The following is a 20158-nucleotide window of genomic DNA, read 5'->3' on the forward strand; positions in this document are numbered from 1 at the left end:
AGTTTTAGCCGCTTTTTTATTTCTCTAGATTCGTAACCTTATTTTTGTTTTTTTTTCTAAATTCCATATTGAATGCGAATATATGAGAGTGTTGTTTCGTTTTGATGTAATTAATGGCCGCAAAACACATATTTGAAGTGACTACATTCCCCACAAAATTAGGCAAAATTTTGTGGAGAATTTTCCGAAAAAATTTCAATTGGAGATTAGGCCCATTTTCGTAAGATAACTAAAAACGGCACTATGAGCAAGACTTCCTTAAGGCTTTGCCCCGTCCGAAGGTGTTTAGCTTCCGAAAATAACATTTTACTATTTATAAAAATGAATTTTGCACTTTTAGATCTTAGGATAAGTAATACCTTCACATGTGAATTGTTGTGCCTGTTTAAATATCAATATGATACTTGTTTTAATTTAATATTGTCTTTAGCTACATCGAGAATCATGTTTGGAATACTATCTCACTACTAGCTACAAAACGTTATTGTTTTTATAACGTCTTGGTTTTATTGTTCGTGGATTTTTAGCCGCTTTTTTATATCTCTAAATTCATAACCTTATTTTTATTTTTGTTTTCAAAATTTCATATTGAATGCAAATATATGAGAGTGTAGTTTCGTTTTGATGATAATTAATGGCCGCAAAACACTTATTTGAAATCACTAAATTCCCCACAAAATCGGGCAAAATTTTGTGAAGTATTTTTTTCCGAAAAAATTTCAATTGCAGATTAGGTTCATTTTCGCAAGATTACTAGAAAACGGCGCTACGAGCAAGACTTCCTTAAGGCTTTCCCCGTTCGAAGCAGATTATATTCCGCAAATGACATTTTACTATTTTTAAAGGTGAAGTTTGCAATTTTAGATATTAAGATAAGTAATATATTCACATTAGAATTGTTGTGCCTGTTTAAATACCACTATGATACTTGTTTTTCTTTAATATTGTATTTAGGTACCTCGAGAGTCATGTTTGGGGTACTATCTCACAACTAGCTACAAAACGTTGCTACTTCTTTAACGTCGTGGTTTTATTGTTCGAATATTTTTAGCCGATTTTTTATTTCTCAAAATTCATAACCTTATTTTTGTTTTTATTTCTAAATTTCATATTGAATGCGAATATATGAGAGTATAGTTTCGTTTTAATGATAATTAATGGCCGCAAAACACATATTTGAAGTCACTACATTCAATCGGGCAAAATTTTGTTTAGAATTTTTCGAAAAATTTTCAATTGCAGATTATGCCCATTTTCGCAAGATAACTAGAAGATGGTGCTTCGAGCAAGACTTCCTTAAGGCTTTTCCCCGTTCAAAGCAGTTTAGATTCCGAAAATGACATTTTCCAATTTTTAAAGATGAAGTTTGCACTTTTAGATTTTAGGATAAGTAATACATTAACATGTGAATTGTTGTGTATGTTTAAATACCACTATGATACTTGTTTTTATTTAATATTGCATTTAGGTACATCGAGAATCATGTTTGGGCTACTATCCCACCACTAGCTACAAAATGTTGCAGCTTCTATAACGTCTTGGTTTTATTGTTTGAGTATTTTTAGAAACTTTTTTATTTCTCTAGATTTATAACATTATTTTTGTTTTCGATTCTAAATTTTATATTGAATGCGAATATATGATAGTGTAGTTTCGTTTTGATGATAATTAATGGCTGCAAAACACATATTTGAATTCATTACATTCAATCGGTCAAAATTTTGTGGAGAATTATTCTAAAAAATTTCAATTGCATATTAGGCCCATTTTCGCAAGATAACCAGAAAATGGCGCTACGAGCAAGACTTCCTTAAGTATTTCCCTGTTCAAAGTAGTTTTAGATCTTAGGATAAGTAATACACTCACATGTAAATTGTTGTGCATGCCTAAATACCACTATGATACTTGTTTTTATTTAATATTGAATTTAGGTACATCGAAAATTATGTTGGGGCTACTTTCTCACCACTAGCCACAAAACCTTGCTGCTTTTATAAAGTCTTGATTTTATTGTTCGAGTATATTTTTAGCCGGTTTTTTATTTCTCTAGATTCATAACCTTATTTTTGTTTTTGTTTCTAAATTCTATATTGAATGTGAATATAAGAGAGTGTAGTTTCATTTTGATGATAATTAATGGCCGAAAAAGACATATTTGAAGTCACTACATTCCCCACAAAATCGGGCAAAATTTTGTGAAGAATTTTCCGAAAAAAAATTCAATTGCAGATTAGGCCCATTTTCGAAAGATAACTAAAAACGACACTACGAACAAGACTTTCTTAAGGCTTTCCCCCATCTGAAGGTGTTTAGATTCCGAAAATAACATTTTTCTATTTATAAAATGAATTTTGCACTTTTAGATCTTAGGATAAGTAATACCTTCACATGTGAACTGTTGTGCATATTTAAATGCCAATATGATACTTGTTTTTATTTAATATTGTATTTAGGTACATCGAGAAATTATGTTTGGGCTACTTTCTCACAACTAGCTACAAAACGTTGTTTTTTTTATAACGTCATGGTTTTATTGTTCGAGTATTTTTTGTAGTGACCCGAACTTTTTCATGTTTATATATATATTAAATGAAATTTTTATTTACATGATTAAGTGTTTCCAACATGTTAAGCAATCAAACTTGTTAAGACTTGATTAATTGAAATAGGTTTCATATAGACAATTGACCACCCAAGTTGACCGGTGATTCACGAACGTTAAAACTTGTAAAAACTATATGATGACATATATATATGGATATATATATATATATATATATATATATATATATATATATATATATATATATATATATATATATATATATATATATATATATATATATATATATATATAGTTAACATGATATTATGATAAGTAAACATATCATTAAGTATATTAACAATGAACTACATATGTAAAAGCAAGACTACTAACTTAATGATTTTGAAACGAGACATATATGTAACGATTATCGTTGTAACGACATTTAATGTATATATATCATATTAAGAGATATTCATACATCATATTATCATGATAATATAATAATTTAAAATCTCATTTGATATTATAAACATTGGGTTAACAACATTTAACAAGATCGTTAACCTAAAGGTTTCAAAACAACACTTACATGTAACGACTAACGATGACTTAACGACTCAGTTAAAATGTATATACATGTAGTGTTTTAATATGTATTCATACACTTTTGAAAGACTTCAAGACACTTATCAAAATACTTCTACTTAACAAAAATGCTTACAATTACATCCTCGTTCAGTTTCATCAACAATTCTACTCGTATGTACCCGTATTCGTACTGGTACAATACATAGCTTTTAGATGTATGTACTATTGGTATATACACTCTAATGATCAGCTCTTAGCAGCCCATGTGAGTCACCTAACATATGTGGGAACCATCATTTGGCAACTAGCATGAAATATCTCATAAAATTACAAAAATATGAATAATCATTCATGACTTATTTACATGAAAACAAAATTACATATCCTTTATATCTAATCCATACACCAACGACGAAAAACACCTACAAACACTTTCATTCTTCAATTTTCTTTATCTAATTGATCTCTCTCAAGTTCTATCTTCAAGTTCTAAGTGTTCTTCATAAATTCTAAAAGTTCTAGTTTCATAAAATCAAGAATACTTCCAAGATTGCAAGTTTACTTCCAAGTTTTCTAAATTCATTCCAAGTAATCATCCAAGATCAAGAAACCTTTGTTACTTACAGTAGGTTATCTTTCTAATACAATGTAATAATCATATTCAAACTTTAATTCAATTTCTATAACTATAACAATCTTATTTCGAGTGGAAATCTTACTTGAAATTGTTTTCGTGTCATGATTCTGCTTCAAGAACTTTCAAGCCATCCAAGGATCCTTTGAAGCTAGATCCATTTTTCTCATTTCCAGTAGGTTTATCCAAGGAACTTGAGGTAGTAATGATGTTCATAACATCATTCGATTCATACATAAAAAGCTGTCTTATTCAACGTTATAAACTTGTAATCACTAGAACATAGTTTAGTTAATTCTAAACTTGTTCGCAAATAAAGTTAATCCTTCTAACTAGACTTTTAAAATCAACTAAACACATGTTCTATATCTATATGATATGCTAACTTAATGATTTAAAATCCGGAAACACGATAAACACCATAAAACTGTATATACGCCGTCGTAGTAAAACAGGGGGCTGTTTTGGTTGGGATAATTAAAAGCTAAGAAGAACTTTGATTTAAAAGCTATACTTCTGGAAAAATGATTTTTCTTATGAACATGAAACTATATCCAAAAATCATGGTTAAACTCAAAGTGAAAGTATGTTTTTCAAAATGGTCATCAAGATGTCGTTCTTTCGACGGAAATGACTACCTCTTTCAAAAATGACTTGTAACTTGTATTTCCGACTATAAACTTATACTTTTTCTGTTTAGATTCATAAAGTTAAGTTCAATACGAAACCATGTCCACTGGAATCACTCAAAACGGATTAGAAACGAAGAAATAGCGAGTAAAACAAGATTGATAAAAACTACTCATTTTACCTACGTGAAAGTTAGTAATAAATCTATTCCAACCATAACCTAATCAACTTATATTGTATATTATGTAATCTTGAGATACCATAGACACGTATACAATGTTTCGACCTATCATGTCGACCCATCTATATATATATTTCGAAACAACCATTGACACTCTATATGTGAATGTTGGAGTTAGCTATACAGGGTTGAGGTTGATTCCAAAATATATATATAGTTTGAGTTGTGATCAATACTGAGATACGTATACACTGGGTCGTGGATTGATTCAAGATAATATTTATCGATTTATTTCTGTACATCTAACTGTGGACAACTAGTTGTAGGTTACTAACGAGGACAGCTGACTTAATAAACTTAAAACATCAAAATGTATTAAAAGTGTTCTAAATATATTTTGAACATACTTTGATATATATGTATATATTGTTATAGGTTCGTGAATCAACCAGTGGCCAAGTCTTACTTCCTGACGAAGTAAAAATCTGTGAAAGTGAGTTATAGTCCCACTTTTATAATCTAATATTTTTGGGATGAGAATACATGCAAGTTTTATAAATGATTTACAAAATAGACACAAGTACATGAAACTACATTCTATAGTTGAATTATCAAAATCGAATATGCCCCTTTTTATTAAGTCTGGTAATCTAAGAATTAGGGAACAGACACCCTAATTGACACGAATCCTAAAGATAGATCTATTGGGCCTAACAAACCCCATCCAAAGTACCGGATGCTTTAGTACTTCGAAATTTATATCATATCCGAAGGGTGTCCTGGAATGATGGGGATATTCTTATATATGCATCTTGTTAATGTCGGTTACCAGGTGTTCACCATATGAATGATTTTTATCTCTATGTATGGGATTTGTATTGAAATATGAAATCTTGTGGTCTATTGTTACGATTTGATATATATAGGTTAAACCTATAACTCACCAACATTTTTGTTGACGTTTAAAGCATGTTTATTCTCAGGTGAATACTAAGAGCTTCCGATGTTGCATACTAAAATAAGGACAAGATTTTGAGTCCATGTTTGTATGATATTGTGTAAAAATTGCATTCAAGAAACTGATTTCGATGTAACATATTTGTATTGTAAACCATTATGTAATGGTCTTGTGTAAACAGGATATTTTAGATTATCATTATTTGATAATCTACGTAAAGCTTTTTAAACCTTTATTTATGAAATAAAGGTTATGGTTTGTTTTAAAAATGAATGCAGTCTTTGAAAAAACATCTCATATAGAGGTCAAAACCTCGCAACGAAATCAATTAATATGAAACATTTTTAATCAATAAGAACGGGACATTTCATTTTTAGCTGCTTTTTTATTTCTCTATATTCATAACCTGATTTTTATTTTTGTTTCTAAATTTCATATTGAATGCACTTATATGAGAGTGTAGTTTCGTTTTGACGATAATTAATGGCCTCAAAACACATATTTGAAGTCACTACATTCCCCACAAAATCGGGCAAAATTTTGAAGAGAATTTTCCAAAAAATTTTAAATTGCAGATTAGGCTCATTTTCGTAAGATAACTAGAAAACGGTGCTACGATCAAGACTTCCTTAAGCCTTTCCCTTCGTTCGACGCAGTTTAGATTCTGAAAATAACATTTTACTATTTTTAAAGGTGAAGTTTGCACTTAAGATCTTAAGATAATTAATATAATCGCATTAGAATTGTTGTGTCTGTTTAAATACCACTATGATACTTTTTTTTATTCAATATTGTATTTAGTTATTGAAACGACCCGTCCATATTACTATAAACGCAGTACGGTTATTCATTGGTCCCATAGCGAGGTTTTTGACCTCTATATGATACGTTTTAGAAAATATTGCATTCGTTTCATAAAAAGCACACCATTATTATACATAATGCATGTTTTAAACAATTGGGCGATTATTTAAGGAATAATCCCCATAATACATCGGTTTTCAAATACTACACACTTGACATAACAGTCAAATATAATACATGACAAAGGTTTTATGGAATGCAACACTTTATTTAATTAAAAGCATGAGACTCCATGCACAGCTTGCTTAGATTATGCAACGGCGGAAGACTTTCTTAAGGACCTGAGAATAAAGATGCTTAAACATTCAACACAAAGGTTGGTGAGATATATAGGTTTAGCATCGATATAATTATAGATCACAAGATTTCATAGTTATAAATATATGTACACTCGCAAGTGTATAAAAGTATTCTATAAGTTGTTGAGCGCTTCGATAACCATACTTAACCATTAATATAGCATATTCCCTTTATTATGAAATCTCCCTACACTGTACCAAGTGTAGTAAAAATGAAGTACTATGCAACCGTTTACGATACTAGAGCGACTAGCCCGGTTGGGGTTGTCAAACCCGATAGATCTATCAATAGGATTCGCGCTTACATGTTCTTACAACATGTAAATATTAGTTACCAAACTATTAGGGAAGGTATGCAAGGTGGTACAACTCAACGTAGAATATATTTTAAGTACTTGTTTCAATCGCGTAAAACATAAAATGCATGTATTCTCATCCCAAAATATTTTTAGAGTTTAAAAATGGGACTATATACTAACGGTAGTAAAAGTATATTAATAATAAGTTTTCAACTTATTAAAAATATGGCCGTCGTCCTTGGATTCATGAACCTGTAACAAATATATATGTATATCAAAATGTAATACAACTATTATTCATATCATATCTTCAATCACATGTGATTGTTTAAGTTCATATTTTCAATCACGTGTGATTGTTTAAATTTATATTTTCAATCACGTGTGATTGTTTAAGTTGTTAAGTTAGCAGTCCAATGTTAGTAGTCCACAATTAGTAGTCCACAGTTAGTAGTCCACAATTAGTAGTACATAGTATACACGTGTTGTATAAGACTCAATCATGACCCACAATACCGCTATTGTAGTTACACGTATTGTGTATGTGGTGTCTTTTGATTTATCCGACGTATTGTGTAACCATGACATGTTAGAATACATGTATAATACAAGAAAAGTTAGCTAGGATATGGTTAGTATAGATTTTAATGAATTAATCCCGTAATCAAATTATCCATTTCTAACCAATATTGTTTTGCCCATAATTTCTTCGTTATAAATCCGTTTTGAGTGAATCAAATTGCTATGGTTTCATAACGAACTGTAATTTGTGAAACTAAACTAAAAAAGTGGTGGTTTATAGTTGGAGTTTCAATTTATAATCCATATTTGAAAGAGGTAGTCATTTCCGTCAAAAGAACGACATCTTGATGACCATTTTGAAAAACATACTTCAATTTTGAGTTTAACCATGATTTTTGGGTATAGTATCATGTTCATATGAAATATCATTTTCCCAGAAGAACAACTTTTAAATTAAAGATTATGATAGTTTTTAATTATCCAACCCAAAACAGCCCCCGGTTTTACTACGACGGCGTATGTCCGGTTTTACAGTGTTCTTCGTGTTTCCAAGTTTTAACTCATTAAGTTAGTATATCATATAGATATAAAATATGTATTAAGTTGTTTTTAAAAGTCAAGTTAGAAGGATTAATTTTATTTGAAAACTAGTTTAGAATTAACTAAAATATGTTCTAGTTTATAAACTCTTATATAGATAGCTATAGACATATGAATTGAACAAGAGTTGAAGTAGAGTTTTTACCTCAAGTTTAGAATGTAAAGTTTCTGGAAAGAAGTAGTAGAACAAAACTTGATAGAGTTCTTGCAAGTGTGTGTGAAAATTGGAAGTAAAATTTGGAAAATGAATGTGTAAAAATGAGTTAGAAATGGTGCTTATTTATAGGCTTGAAAATTTGGTTTTTAGTGAAAATATCTAAGATAAGTTAAAATGTATTAAGTCATTGATGACATATTAAATTGATTAGGTCATGGATGACATATTACACAAATAATTGCATATTTCTATTGGTATATACTAATAATAAATACTTCTAGAAGCCGTGTATAATACGGGTAAAAATACCGTATGAATGCGAGTAGAATTCTTGAGGAAATTGAACAAAAATACTAGTATAGCTATCCTTTATATGTATTGGTATATTATAAAGTGTATTCAATGCTTGTAAAGATGTATTGACACTCGTAATACATTATATGTAAATACATTTTAACATAAGTTAATTACATCATTTAAATAGTAACATATATATTGTTCAAAAACTCTTTAAATTAGTAGTATGAAAATATATATAATACTTTATTAATATACATAATGAGATATTTAATTATCATATTTTCAAGTTAAATATATATAAATCCATATATATACACAATAATTAAACAATTAAACAATTAAATCAAGTTATGACGTTCGTGAATCGTCGGAATAAAAGGGTGACCAAAAGCTTGTGTAAAACTCTTTCCGGAGGTTCAAGACTTATTAAAATTCATTGCTTATCAAGTTGGAATAATTAAATCATGTAAATAGTATAATCAAGTAGTTGGAAAAATTATGGTTGTTACAGTACCTACCCGTTAAAGAAATTTCGTCCCGAAATTTGATCGAGATCGTCATGGCTGACAATAAGTATGTTTTCATGACGAATACGAGTTGAAAATTAGAGTTTTATCATCAGTGAGTAATATGGATAAAACAATTCGATTATGTGAAGTGTATGAGTGAAGCTATCGCAAAATAGTGAAATAAGGAAAGTAAAGATTCGTCTTAACTTTTGACGTCGTCACGGTTGATTTCTGGATTAAAGAAAATCTTTGTAATCTTAATAAGATTTGATTCTTCGGTAATTAAGGAAATTATAATTTTCTTCGATTAGGTGCGTAATCTGCCTTGATTGCTATGTCTGATATTTCGCTATAAATTAACACCCCCCCTTCGTTTCCTTATTTCCACATCTCTCATCTTCTATACTTTCTTCCTTAATTCATACTTCCAAAATATTCATCAATATGCTCCATCCAATTCTTATTCTTGATATACTCCTAACTTTCATATCTGTCATTCTTCTTTTTCATCTAGTACCGGAGGAATTTATTTACTTTTAATTCTCCCGTGCCTTTACGTTGCAATACGTATTGGTATGCACGGTTTGTAATTTATGTATTGTTGTCGAGCTTTATATTTTCTTTTATATTTAAGAGTTCCATGCTTTTGTCTCCTCTTCCTGACTTCAAATCAAGCGAGTAATGGTCCAGAATTCGTAGGTATGAAGCTTCGGATGAACAATACTAATGTTCTAAGAAAGAAATGGTAATAGCACGATCTGACTTGTTAAATTACCAGAAAATTACGAAAAAGACCGAATCATCAAGAAAAATGTTTTCTTGATAATTCTCGAGGTTAAATAGAATGAAAAAGTTATGTAACATGGCACATGATGACAGTATGGTCTGTGAATCATCATGTTCCATTAGAACTCAGCATGACTTACTATAATATAATCACGTTGATCAAGTGTCATTATATTATACTAACTCATGCTTCAGTCCCAACACTACTTCAAAACTATTTATATTTTGATATTTTTTCTTCAGAATTTAGAAACTAAAACAGTTTCTTTTATGATATAACACAGATAGCGTGCAGAAATGAATAATTTCAGATAATAATAGTTACTAAAATATCTTCAGAAATATCGATGATATTTATAATGAAAGATACGATGATATCTTAGAATTTCTAAGATCGAAAGGTGATGAAAAAGATTTGTCCGCAAAGGTTTAGAGTCAAGAGCAAGATATTCGTTAATGACTTCAGCAGACACTAAATCATTTGGATTCTTTGAAGGCAGGTTTAGTCTTTGTTATTTGTCCACAGCCTCCTTCATGGTTTGCTCAATCCGTTTTCCAGTTCCAAACCTTCTCTTTTCTGAGCTTTGCCAACGCACTATTCTTTATCAACAAACTTTTGGCTGTTAAGGTCGTTTACAATTTTTGCTGCTTCATCAGCATTTTTTAAAATTTCGAGAACTGATTTGTAGGTTGGGCGCTTTTAAGAATTTCATAATGGAAGATCATAATTCTAAGAGATAATTGTTATAGGTATGCATATAACTGTTAATGTATAAACGTTGCGAGATTCGAAATACTGATTGCTAATTCCTGGTAGTTGGTATGGAAATTATTGTTACAAGATGTGGATGAGTACATGATACAACTTCAATGAGTATAATGATTTTTCGGAAAGTCAAAGATCAATGAAGTTGTTGGTAAGTTTACTGCTAATGTGGCGAGATATAAAAGGTTCCCCAGTAACAATGATGAAGGGGTAATCGTTATAATAAGGTTTATTCGAATGAAAAATTGATTTTGATTTGCTGGAGCGGTGACAAAACTGTCTACTTTGAAAAGGGATTGAAAAGTTATTTTTGGTAATAAATTCCAAAGGATCTGACACGGATACGTGTTAAACTTCTACTTGGGTTCCGGGAGTTTTCCAGGTGTATGACTGTATGCATAAGTTCTTCTTTTCATAGATAACGTGTGGTTGGATCATCTTCTCGATTGTTTCTTAATTGAGGTGTTTTCAAGACTCATGAAGGGTTTAAACGGAGATTGTAATCGTCAATATACATATGATGTTCTAGAGTTTTGGACGACATGAATATTTTTCTGAGTTTTATGAATAGAAGTGATGTTCTATCACAGTTTTGAAGTCAAAGTATAGCTTTGAAAACTGTAGGGATCTAAGAGTGATGTCTTTTGTTAAATCTTGACTTAAATTTTGATTTGTCAAAATCAGAATATGTAATCAAATTTGGATGAGAATGGTTGTTTTGATTTCTATAAAAGAATGTATATCGTTGTGAAAGTAGTGAGTATAGTTGATGATTTGCTGAATCAGAATCGAAGAATGTAACATATTAATTGTGAATTTATATATCTCTCGGGTATTACCTACCCGTTAAAAGTTTCACAAGTAATATTTTGTACAAGAGAACTTTTATTACAGCCTTTATGAAAATATATATATGTATATTTTCTGCAGATGTAACATAGATTTAATGAGTTAATATAATATTAAACTCATTTGATTTTCGGCTTGAACTAGGAATGAATAATCTCTAAAACATTAGAGATTACATAATCTTCGCGGAGTATTTCACTAATGTAGTCAATACTTCATTATTTATTCTTATTGACATTTCTTCGGTGAATGATGTTGATGTTTGTGGAGTTCTTGTGAATTTCGTAAAGCACGAATGATGTTTTCCAGAATGTTTCGAGTACATGGAAGATGAAAGTGTAAAATCAAACATGTCATTGAATAATACACTTGGTTTATTATGAAATGGAATTCATTGAATTGAAACAGAGATTGTAGTTAACGATGGTTAAATTGTTAACGACGGATGTACATCGTAGCATATTAATATGAATTTAACCGAGTAATATCTACCCTTTTTCAATTCATACATAATAGCTTAGTATGAAAAGATTTATTTTGATCTCAAAATTCATATATATATATATATATATATATATATATATATATATATATATATATATATATATATATAATATACATATAATTTCTTCAGGGGGAATGAGTTAATACTTCATAACTCGTTGATACAATATACGCGTTGTTGATTTGTGATGATGTTGATGATTATGGAATTGGCGAAGCTTGTAGTGCTACAGGTTTTGCCAGTATTGGTGATACTGATGGTGATGCCGATGGTACTACCGGTGGTGCTTGTATAACAAGTCTAGCTTGTAAACCACGCACCATTCTTGTCAGGGTTTCTACTCTTCCTTCTATCATTTCAGTCCACTCATCTGATTTATGGTTAAGGCTGGAATAGATAATCTCTAAGACTTTAGAGATTACATATCGTCGCAGAATGTTTCTCCAATGAAGTTATGAATCAATACTTCATCGGTTATTGTTGTTGGTACTCCTTGGTATCTACGGTGCGTATGACGTTGATGCTTGAGGTATAGATTGTGACGTTGAGGTATGGGATGTGAATGTTGTTGTTGATGGTGGTAATGGTACTGTTGATGTTGCTGATGGTGGTACTGTTGATGCCGGTGATGCTGCTGGTGCTTGTAACCTTTGCACCATATTTTCCAAAGCCACTACCCGAGTGCGAAGCTCATTGACTTCTTCTATTACACCGGGATGATTGTCGGTTCGGACGAGCGGATGAATATGATCTAAAATTTGAGATAGTATATAATCGTGATGAGATACTCTGAAAATGAGAGAGAAAATGGTGTTTCGGACAGGTTCGCCAGTAAGTGCTTCTGGTTCTTCGCCAAGAGGGAAATGTGGTGGATGGAAGGGATCACCTTCTTCTTGTCTCCAATGATTAAGTAGACTGAGAACCCATCCCCAATTCATCCAGAATAGATGATGGCTAATTAGTTGATCCATTCCAGTCACACTGGTTTCGAAGCTCGAGTGAAACTCCATATCGGAATCCGAGGGACTTGAAATAGTGGCGAGTTCCATTTCATACGATTGAATAAAGGATATTTTTGATATGAAATGATTTCCGACTATCGGATGGTATTCTAATTACATAGAATATATATATATATATATATATATATATATATATATATATATATATATATATATATATATATATATATATATATATATATATATATATATATATATATATATATATATATATATATATAGAACAAAAGATTTCGTAGATTACAGAGAAATTTACGGAATATGTCAGGCAAAATTTACAGTAACAGATACGCTAAGATATGATTTAGCAGATATATTAAGATATGAATTTTGTCTATACACCATTCATGCAATCAATGCAGTAAGATGTGCCTAGACTAAGAATGATATGCAAGTAATTTCCGACAAGAAATGATAAGCAAAACTTTTGACATGTAGACATGGCCGAAGTCCAGACTCACTAATGCATCCTAACAACTATCAGTTAGACACACTAATGCAAGACCTGGTTCGCTAAGACCACCGCTCTGATACCAACTGAAACGACCCGTCCATATTACTATAAACGCAGTACGGTTATTCATTGGTCCCATAGCGAGGTATTTGACCTCTATATGATACGTTTTAGAAAATATTGTATTCGTTTCATAAAAAGCACACCATTATTATACATAATGCATGTTTTAAACAATTGGGCGATTATTTAAGGAATAATCCCTATAATACATCGGTTTTCAAATACTACACACTTGACATAACAGTCAAATATAATACATAACAAAGGTTTTATTGAATGCAACACTTTATTTAATTAAAAGCATGAGACTGCATGCACAACTTGCTCAAATTATGCAACGGCGGAAGACTTTCTTAAGGACCTGAGAATAAACATGCTTAAACAGTCAACACAAAGGTTGGTGAGATATATAGGTTTAGCATCGATATAAATATAGAAAAAAAGATTTCATAGTTATAAATATATGTACACTCGCAAGTGTATAAAAGTATTCTATAAGTTGTTGAGCGCTTCGGTAACCATACTTAACCATTAATGTAGCACATTCCCTTTATTATAAAATCTCCCTACACTGTACCAAGTGTAGTAAAAACCAAGTACTATGCAACCGTTTACGATACTAGAGCGACTAGCCCGGTTGGGGTTGTCAAACCCGATAGATCTATCAATAGGATTCGCGCTTACATGCTCTTAAAACATGTAAATATTAGTTACCAAGCTATTAGGGAAGATATGCATGGTGGTACAACTCAACGTAGAATATATTTTAAATACTTGTGTCCATGGCGTAAAAGATAAAATGCATGTATTCTCATCCCAAAATATTTTTAGAGTTTAAAAATGGGACTATATACTCACGGTAGAAAAGTATATTAATAATAAGTTTTCAACTTATTTAAAATATGGCCTTGGATTCACGAACCTGTAACAAATATATATGTATATCAAAATGTAATACAACTATTATTCATATCATATCTTCAATCACATGTGATTGTTTAAGTTCATATTTTTAATCACGTGTGATTATTTAAGTTTATATTTTCAATCACGTGTGATTGTTCAAGTTGTTAAGTTAGCAGTCCAATGTTAGTAGTCCACAATTAGTAGTCCACAGTTAGTAGTCCACAATTAATAGTATATAGTATACACGTGTTGTATAAGACTCAATCATGACCCACAATACCGCTATTGTAGTTACACGTATTGTGTATGTGGTGTCTTTTGATTTATCTGACGTATTGTGTAACCATGACATGTTAGAATACATGTATAATACAAGAAAAGTTAGCTAGGATATGGTTAGTATAGATTTTAATGAATTAATCCCATAATCAAATTATCCATTTCTAACCAATATTGTTTTGCCCATAATTTCTTCGTTATAAATCCGTTTTGAATGAATCAAATTGCTATGGTTTCATAACGAACTGTAATTTGTGAAACTAAACTAAAAAAGTGGTGGTTTATAGTCAGACTTACAATTTATAATCCATATTTGAAAGAGGTAGTCATTTTCGTCGAAAGAACGACATCTTGATGACCATTTTGAAAAACATACTTCAATTTCGAGTTTAACCATGATTTTTGGATATAGTATCATGTTCATATGAAATATCATTTTCCCAGAAGAACAACTTTTAAATTAAATATTATGATAGTTTTTAATTATCCAACCCAAAACAGCCCCCGGTTTTACTACGACGGCGTATGTCCGGTTTTACGGTGTTCTTCGTGTTTTCAAGTTTTAACTCATTAAGTTAGTATATCATAAGATATAAAACATGTGTTAAGTTATTTTTAAAAGTCAAGTTAGAAGGATTAACTTTGTTTGCGAACTAGTTTAGAATTAACTAAACTATGTTCTAGTTTATAAACTCTTATATAGATAGCTATAGACATATGAATTGAACAAGATTTGAAGTAGAGTTTTTACCTCAAGTTTAGAATGTAAAGTTGATGGAAAGAAGTAGTAGAATAAAACTTCAGAGAGTTCTTGCAAGTGTGTGTGAAAATTGGAAGTAAAATTTGGAAAATGAATGAGTAAAAATGAGTTAGAAATGGTGCTTATTTATAGGCTTGAAAATTTGGTTTTTAGTGAAAATATCTAAGATAAGTTAAAATGTATTAAGTCATGGATGACATATTAAATTGATTAGGTCATGGATGACATATTACACAAATAATTGCAGATTTCTATTGGTATATACTAATAATAAATACTTCTAGAAACTGCGTATAATACGGGTAAAAATACCTTATGAATGCGAGTAGAATTCTTGAGGAAATTGAACGAAAATACTAGTATAGCTATCCTTTATATGTATTGGTATATTATAAAGTGTATTCAATACTTGTAAGGATGTATTTATACTCGTAATACATTATATGTAAATACATTTTAACATAAGTTAATTACATCGTTTATATAGTAACATATATATTGTTCAAAAACTCTTTAAATTAGTAGTATGAAAATATATATAATATTTTGTTAATATACATAATGAGATATTTAATTATCATATTTTCAAGTTAAATATATATAAATTCATATATATACACAATAATTAAACAATTAAATAATTAAATCAAGTTATGACGTTCGTGAATCGTCAGAATAAAAGGGTGACCAAAAGCTTGTGTAAAACTCTTTCCGGAGGTTCAAGACTTATTAAAATTCATTGCTTATCAAGTCTGAATAATTAAATCATGTAAATAGTATAATCAAGTAGTCGGAAAAATCCGGGTCTTTACAGTTATATCGAGAATCATGTTTGGGCTACTATCACACCACTAGCTACAAAACGTTGCTGCTTCAATAACGTCTTGATTTTATTTTTCGTGTATTTTTAGCCGCTTTTTTATTTCTCTAAATTCATTACCTTATTTTTGTTTTTGTTTCTAAATTTCATATTGAATGCGAATATATGAGAGTACAGTTTCGTTTTGATGATAATTAATGGCCGCAAAACACATATTTGAAGTCTCTCCATTCAATTGGGAAAACATTTTGTGGAGAATTTTTTGAAAAATTTTCAATTGCAGATTAGGCCAATTTTCGCGCTACGAATAAGACTTCCTTAAGGGTTTCCCCTGTCGAAGCAGTTTAGATTCAGAAAATGACATTTTACTATTCGTAAAGGTGAGTTTTGCACTTTTAGATCTTAGGATAAGTAATACATTCACATGTAAATTGTTGTGCCTGTTTAAATACCACTATGATACTTGTTTTTATTTAATATTATATTTAGGTACATCAAAAATTATGTTGGGGCTACTATCTCACCACTAGCCACAAAACCTTGATGCTTTTATAAAGTCTTGGTTTATTGTTCAAGTATTTTTAGCCGCTTTTTTATTTCTCTATTTTCATAACCTTATTTTTATTTTTGTTTCTAAATTTCATATTGAATGCGAATATATGAGAGAGTAGTTTCATTTTGATGATAATTAATGGCCGCAAAACACATATTTGAAGTCACTACATTCCCCACAAAATCGGGCAAAATTTTGTGGAGAATTTTCCAAAAAATCTTCAATTGCAGCTTAGGCCCGTTTTCGCAAGATAACTAGAAAATGGCACTACGAGCAAGACTTCCTTAAGGCTTTCCCCTATTCGAAGCAGTTTACATTCCAAAAATGACATTTTACTGTTTTTAAAGGTGAAGTTTACACTTTTAGATTTTAGGATAAGTAATAAATTTACATGTGAATTGTTGTGCATGTTTAAATACCACTATGATACTTGTTTTTATTTAATATTGTATTTAGGTATATCGATAATTATGTTTGGGCTACTATCTCACCACTAGCTACAAAACATTGCTGCATCTATAACGTCTTTGTTTTATTGTTCGAGTATTTTTAGCCGCTTTTTTATTTCTCTAGATTCATAACCTTATTTTTATTTTTGTTTCTAAATTTCATATTGAATGCGAATATATGATAGTGTAGTTTTGTTATGATGATAATTAATGGCCGTAAAACACATATTTGAGGTGATAACATTCTCCACAAAATTGGGCAAAATTTTGTGAAGAATTTTTCGAAAAATTTTCAATTGCAGATTTGGCCCATTTTCGCAAGATAACTTGAAAACGGCGCTTCGAGCAAGACTTCCTTCAGGCTTTCCCCCGTTCGAAGCAGTTTAGATGCCGAAAATGATATTTTACTATTTTTAAAGGTGAAGTTTGCACTTTTAGATTTTAGGATAAGTAATACATTCACATATGAATTGTTGTGCCTGTTTAAATATAATTATGATACTTGATTTTAGTTAATATTGTATTTAGGTACATCGAGAATCATGTTTGGGATACTATCTCATCACTAGCTGAAATGTCCCATTCATATTGATTATAAACGTTCCATATTAATTGATTTCGTTGCGAGGTTTTGATCTCTATATGAGACGTTTTTCAAAGAATGCATTCATTTTTAAAACAACCATAACCTTTATTTTATCAATAAAGGTTTTAAAAACATTACGTAGATTATCAAATAATGATAATATAAAATATACTGTTTACACACGTCCATTACATAATGGTTTACAATAGAAATATATTACATCGACATATGTTTCTTGAATGCAGTTTTTACACAATATCATACAAACATTGACTCCAAATCTTGTCCTTATTTTAGTATGCAACAGCGGAAGCTCTTAATATTCACCTGAGAATAAACATGCTTTAAACGTCAACAAAAATGTTGGTGAGTTATAGGTTTAACCTATATATATCAAATCGTAACAATAGATCACAAGATTTCATATTTCAATACACATCCCATACATAGAGATAAAAATCATTCATATGGTGAACACCTGGTAACCGACATTAACAAGATGCATATATAAGAATATTCCCATCATTCTGGGACACCCTTCGGATATGATATAAATTTCAAAGTACTAAAGCATCCGGTACTTTGGATGGGGTTTGTTAGGCCCAATAGATCTATCTTTAGGATTCGCGTCAATTAGGGTGTCTGTTCCCTAATTCTTAGATTACCAGACTTAATAAAAAGGGGCATATTCGATTTCGATAATTCAACCATAGAATGTAGTTTCACGTACTTGTGTCTATTTTGTAAATCATTTATAAAACCTGCATGTATTCTCATCCCAAAAATATTATATTTTAAAAGTGGGACTATAACTCACTTTCACAGATATTTCCTTCCTCGAAAATAAGACTTGACCACGGATCGATTCACGAACCTATACAAATATGTACATATATATGAAAGTATGATCAAAATATAATTACAACCATTTTTATTATGTTTTAAAGATTTGAGTGTATTAAGTCAGCTGTCCTCGTTAGTAACCTACAACTAGTTGTCCACAGTTAGATGTACAGAAATAAATCGATATATATTATCTTGAATCAATCCACGACCCAGTGTATACACGTCTTAGGCTAGATCACAACTCAAAGTATATATATTTTTGGAATCAACCTCAACCCTGTATAGCTAACTCCCACATTACTGCATATAGAGTGTCTATGGTTGTTCCAAATAATATATATACATGGGTCGATATGATATGTCAAAACATTTGCATACATGTCTATGGTATCCCAAGATTACATAATATATTAGAATACATGTATAATACAATATAAGTTAGCTACGATATGATTTGTATAGATTTGTTAAACATTTCCCGTAGCAAAAAAGATCAAAAATATCCAATCTTGTTTTACCCATAACTTCTTCATTTTAAATCCGTTTTGAGTGAATCAAATTGCTATGGTTTCATATTGAACTCTAATTTAAGAATCTAAACATAAAAAGTATAGGTTTATAGTCAGAAATTTAAGTTACATGACAATTACTAAAGAGGTAGTCATTTCCGTCGAAAGAACGACATCTTGATGACCATTTTGAAAAACATACTTTCACTTTGAGTTTAACCAAGATTTTTGGATATAGTTTCATGTTCATATGAAAAATCATTTTCCCAGAAGAACAACTTTTAAATCAAAGTTTATCATAGTTTTTAATTATCCAAACCAAAACAGCCCCCGGTTTCACTACGACGGCGTATATCCGATTTTATGGTGTTCATCGTGTTTTCAGGTTTTAAATCATTAAGTTAGCATATCATATAGATATAGAACATGTGTTTAGTTGATTTTAAAAGTCAAGTTAGAAGGATTAACTTTTGTTTGCGAACAAGTTTAGAATTAACTAAACTATGTTCTAGTGATTACAAGTTTAAACCTTCGAATAAGATAGCTTTATATGTATAATCGAATGATGTTATGAACATCATTACTACCTCAAGTTTTCTGGATAAAACTACTGGAAATGAGAAAAATGGATCTAGCTTCAAAGGATCCTTGGATGGCTTGAAAGTTCTTGAAGCAGAATCATGACACGAAAACAGTTCAAGTAAGATTTTCACTCGAATAAGATTGTTATAGTTGTAGAAATTGAATCAAAGTTTGAATATGAATATTACCTTGAATTAGAAAGATAACCTACTATAAATAACAAAGGTTCCTTGATCTTAGATGATTACTTGGAATTGATTAGAAAGCTTGGAAGTAAACTTGCAAACTTGGTAGTATTCTTGATTTTTATGAAACTATACTTATGGAATTTATG

The sequence above is a fragment of the Rutidosis leptorrhynchoides genome, chromosome 2, assembly GCF_046630445.1.
Source record: "Rutidosis leptorrhynchoides isolate AG116_Rl617_1_P2 chromosome 2, CSIRO_AGI_Rlap_v1, whole genome shotgun sequence".
Classification (NCBI taxonomy): Eukaryota; Viridiplantae; Streptophyta; class Magnoliopsida; order Asterales; family Asteraceae; genus Rutidosis; species Rutidosis leptorrhynchoides.